The sequence below is a fragment of the Ylistrum balloti genome, unplaced genomic scaffold, assembly GCF_031769215.1.
Source record: "Ylistrum balloti isolate Yb309-2 unplaced genomic scaffold, AGI_CSIRO_Ybal_v1 Utg370984, whole genome shotgun sequence".
NCBI lineage: Eukaryota > Metazoa > Mollusca > Bivalvia > Pectinida > Pectinidae > Ylistrum > Ylistrum balloti.
Window position 1 is genome coordinate 145,001 of NW_026782551.1, and position 5,996 is coordinate 150,996.

Genomic DNA, 5,996 nt, shown 5'->3' on the forward strand with positions numbered 1-5,996 from the left:
AATGAAATAGTGTTGGGTCGCTCCTAATTAATTTTTGTCTTTTTTATATAGAAAATGGTTTTGAAAACTTTTTAATCTTGTAATTAACTGAAATGCACAAATTTCATCAGATTACTATATCATAATGCTTTTTATCAGTCGCTTTAAATTGATTGCAGACTCTTAGCAATGAAACTCATATCTGGCAGAGTAAAAGATAATAACACGCATATCAGATACAGACAGAGGCAAATTCAAATTGACAGCAATGAAAGAACATATGAAACGTAATAAATGAAAAATCCCAAGCGTCTTTATCTACACATGTAGCAGTTACATATTGTCGTGTGGGATGGAAATTTCCAATCCACCCGAGGAAATATCCAGCATCTTATTTTCATCAAGAAACCAAGAATAGCATTGCTATACTTAAGGTCTTTGCTGCAGGTGAAATTGGAACAGATAAACTTAAGTACAACTGTACTTATTTCTGAATCTTCCCAGTGACTTGTTGTACATGTATCGATAATTGTATGACTGAACGGTTAATTGAACTATTGTTTCAACTGAAATTAGAAAGAAGTACATGTAATACGGGAACTGATTGTCCTACTTAGTTAAGTTTACATACAGGAGATGTTTATTTTCAAATCTATGTGAAATAAGAACAGTGTACATCTTATTTGATTTTTTTTCCCTAATGTTATGGGGTCAAAGTCAAGGTGACCACACCTGGTGGTATTCGTGTTGATGAATGTTCATCGTCTTCTTTAAAATAAAAACAACTTCGTGTACTTCCATGTTGATAAACGCAAAACAAAATCAAGACCAAATGATGATCTATTTACGAGATGGAGTGGCTCAAGGTATTGTTTTACGAACACGTCAATTTAAAATTTTACTAAAATTTACTGGATAATTATCTTTATTTATAGTAGAGGATACCAAGTAGAAACAAGAAATCAATTTAGACTAGTTATAATATACACGAAAAAGAATTCGTTTTACATGTATCAATGTGTATATATAGTAATGGATGAATGTACTTAAGCTGTTCGGTTTACTCTCGGAAAAAACCAGTTGTTCAGACACTCGCTTTCATTCAATTTGAACAAGCATTGATGTAAAATGAAGAGTACTTCAAAGAATTGCCTCTAAAACAATCGGATGCCCACGTGTTTGCCACTTACCTAACTTCGTTGGTCATTCGCAATATCGTAAATTATTTACTTTTAGCCTCCAAAAGCACTGCTGATTTCACGAAAAAGAGTACCGTGTATGATGTACGTTGCTTTTCTTGTCTCAATCAAAACGGCATCACTATCCCCTTTCCATTTTCGTTTTTTTTTTCTTTTTTGTGCGATTTTTATCATAATAAAACGAACGGTTATGCTACTTTTTGATTTCTTCCGCGTCTCAAACGTGAAAAAAAATACTCAATCTTGATCGATGAAGAGTAATATCGCTCGATTTGTATTTTGCGGTAATAAGTTTTATACCGCATTTTTAGGCGAAATTGGACCTAATTAGTGACCAATCAAGTCATGTTAATAAATCTTTCACATCAAAGCTTACCTTTATCTACCAATCAAAACATCCCTTGATAAATACACCATAACGAATAAAGACAAAAAAATAGTCCATGATTTTTTTTTCAACATTCAACCATTTCTTCGACAGTAACGAAACACGATGAAATATTGTTTTATCAGCAAACGTACAACTCTTAAAGGCAAGTCGAAATGTTATTCTGGTAAATATTAATTGGTATAAAATGACGCATGATAAAAGAAAAGTGTATTTGGCTCTATTTATGATACCACTTGCTATAAAACATTCTCACGCGCTTCCGTCCGTTACTAATATAAGCTGATAGCCATTTTGCAAATGTTGTGAAATAAGTTAAGTTTAAACTTAATTCTTCTGTTCTTTATTGCCCATCTATGACTATTGTACCATAAAACAAACGAACATATCTTTTGTATAGCCTTATCCAATTTCATAGAGATGGGGTTCTTTCGTAAAACCCCTTAATGAGAACGTATTAATTCTATTGCCTTTGCACTTTTGTAAAATTGTATTTACTTCCGTGATAGATTACCCTGTAACACAAAATTCATCATTTTGGTTTAATTCTCATATCCATTATCACGTTTTAAATATCGGTGTTGGTTTCCAGCAGAAATATTATATGTCAGAATGCTTTTAGTACAAATCCAATCTCGATATTAAATGTCTTATTTGTATTCCGTTGCTGCTGGACTGTAGTGTTCTTGAAATATTGTAATTATTATATAACCTCGGGGCCACTGAAATCTTTACATGTAGATACCACTGAAGATGAATTAATACCCTTTTCAATACGTAAACACTTTATATACTACGGAATAAATGCATTTGCTTGTATAGAGATTCATACCGTTTTTCCAATTCCATTAATAAAAAAGGAATTGTATTTAATCTATTGTCATTGATTGAGGGTATCCTTGTTAATCCAGTCAGTAATACAATGATCCTTGTTAATCCAGTCAGTAATACAATGATCCTTGTTAATCCAGTCAGTAATACAATGATCAGTAATACATTGATCCTTGATAATCCAGTCAGTAATACAATGATCCTTGTTAATCCAGTCAGTAATACAGTGATCCTTGTTAATCCAGTCAGTAATACAATGATCCTTGTTAATCCAGTCAGTAATACAGTGATCAGTAATACATTGATCCTTGTTAATCCAGTCAGTAATTCAGTGATTCTTGTTAATCCAGTCAGTAATACAATGATCCTTGTTAATCCAGTCAGTAATTCAGTGATCCTTGTTAATCCAGTCAGTAATACAGTGATCCTTGTTAATCCAGTCAGTAATACAGTGATCCTTGTTAATCCAGTCAGTAATACAGTGATTCTTGTTAATCCAGTCAGTAACTCAGTGATTCTTGTTAATCCAGTCAGTAACTCAGTGATTCTTGTTAATCCAGTCAGTAATACAATGATCCTTGTTAATCCAGTCAGTAATTCAGTGATCCTTGTTAATTCAGTCAGTAATACAATGATCCTTGTTAATCCAGTCAGTAATACTGTGATCCTTGTTAATCCAGTCAGTAATACAATGATCCTTGTTAATCCAGTCAGTAATTCAGTGATCCTTGTTAATCCAGTCAGTAATACAATGATCCTTGTTAATCCAGTCAGTAATTCAGTGATCCTTGTTAATCCAGTCAGTAATACAATGATCCTTGTTAATCCAGTCAGTAATTCAGTGATTCTTGTTAATCCAGTCAGTAATTCAGTGATCCTTGTTAATCCAGTCAGTAATTCAATGATCCTTGTAAATCCAGTCAGTAATACAATGATCCTTGTTAATCCAGTCAGTAATTCAGTGATTCTTGTTAATCCAGTCAGTAATTCAGTGATCCTTGTAAATCCAGTCAGTAATACAATGATCCTTGTTAATCCAGTCAGTAATTCAGTGATTCTTGTTAATCCAGTCAGTAATTCAGTGATTCTTGTTAATCCAGTCAGTAATTCAGTGATTCTTGTTAATCCAGTCAGGAATTCAGTGACCCTTGTTAATCCAGTCAGTAATACATTGATCCTTGTTAATCCAGTCAGTAATTTAGTGACCCTTGTTAATCCAGTCAGTAATACAGTGACCCTTGTTAATCCAGTCAGTAATACAATGATCCTTGTTAATCCAGTCAGTAATAAAATGATTCTTGTTAATCCCTTCAGTAATACAATGATCCTTGTTAATCCATTCAGTTATATAATGGATCCTTGTTATGATACTGCGGATTCCTGAAAAGCTAGTGAGAAGGGCTAAAGCCCCAAGTCACTTTCAATAGAAAGGATGGTCATTATAGTTTAGAGTTGACTTGAACTGCTTACAGAATGCTTTTACAACTTCCCTCTATAATTTTTAACCGCGTGTCTCTACAACTCCTAGAGTGTGGATCTCAATAATTTTTCCAATCTCAATCGGAACAGTAAATGAAAAAAACATTCGATTAGATTTTGAGGATTTGACCTTCCTCAGAACGCACCCATATCTGCACTTGCGTTATCATATCATCCTACTGTGTGTGTTTTATTTTGGAACATTAAAGTGACGGAATAAAACAGGCTATTATGAAACGATAACGTAAATCAACGACTGAACGATATTTAATGGTTACCTAGTTAAAAATCTAGACATATATGTATTTACTGGCGTTTGCATGTCCTTGAAACCCCTCTGAGCGGGAGTAAAAATGTATTAATCTGGTTTTATTCCATGTTAAAAGACTGGTATGCAAATCCTCACGTTTGACGGCAACAGAGAGATGCTATCTTTGATAGGCGGGTTTCTCAGAGCCGGAAGAGAACGTTTTATATCTGACTGCTTCAGCGATATTGGAAAGAGGGAACCACTTAGCGTATATGATCGAATTTTGTTTTTAATAGCGGAAAACAATAAAATGCTTCCATCTAGACTTCGTTTACATGAGAAACTGAAAACTGACACGTTATCTTGAATGAAATGTCTACTTAATCCGTCTAGCCTTTAGACAGTCAAGACAAGAATCGGAAGTTATAGTAAATCGTAAGACTGTTGTCGATTTTTTTTTGTAAAGCCAACTGCCACGAGCAAATAAAAAAAAACATGGATTATCAAATGAATGTTAGTATTTGTCTTATGATTAAGGTATGAATGAGACCTCTAAAAGAGATTCTACGCCCACTGCACAAACAAGGTAAAATTTCATTTAGTATATGTTGTGCTGCTTCCCTCATCCTCACAGCTACATGTAAGGTAAGGTAAGCTGAAGAAATACACACAAACTTTAGTAAGTAAGGAAAGACAACCAAAAACGACCGACGAGACACAAATAAACTGGATATATACGAACATAAAGAGAAATCAAATGACATCAGGAATGAATACTCACAAACACCATTGAACCGTGAGAACAAAAGAAACAAGAACAGAGGGAAACTAACAAGAACAAAGGACATTACAGTACTAACAGAAGGAACAAACCAACACAAACAGAAGTAACGCAAATAACACAAACAGAAGGAACAATACCACACCAACTGAAGGAACACAAACAACGCTAACAGAAGGAACACAAACAAGACTAACAGAAGGATCACAAACAACAGTAATAGAAGGAACACAAACAGCACTATCAGAAGGGAACACAAACAACACTAACAGAATGGAACACAAACAATACTAATAGAAGGAACACAAACGGCACTAACAGAAAGAACACAAACAACACAATCACAAGGAACACAAACAACACAAACAGAAGAAACACAAACAACACAAACAGAAGGACAACAAACAACACAATCACAAGGAACACAAACAATACTAACAGAAGGAACACAAACAACACAAACAGAAGGATCACAAACAACACAAACAGAAGGAACCATACCACACCAACTGAAGGAACACAAACAATAAAAGGAAGTTTTTTTCTTGTTGTGATGAGTGGAGATGAAAAAGTTTAAACGTTGTTCGGGTGATGAAGGTTTATTGAGATGTAGACTATGAAGAGATGGAACACTCACATGCCTTCAGGAACCGATACATACTGGCTAGAAAGTTGGTCGCATTTATACTAAAAGTGGTAATAAACTGATTCAGTAATATTACATATTAGTTAACAGGTTAACAAGGATTGAGTTACATATGGATTATTAACATGGTCGTATATACATCGATTGGCAATAGAATCGACTGTTTACAACGAGATAAGGAATTAATACACGAACATATGTAGTAGATCAGCAATGACAGAATGCCTCTGGCCACTGGTCAATACATACTTGTCCACAGTAGATGTCAGCAATAAATTAACACAGGCAAGTACATTATGATGAAACATCTGACTTATGTCTAGCACAATTTTGAATTATTTAATTAACTTACGTATTACCTTTTAATAGTTCATTAACGCTAACCGCAGGAACACAAACAATATAACCAAAACGAATACAAACAACACCAAACGAGGGAATAC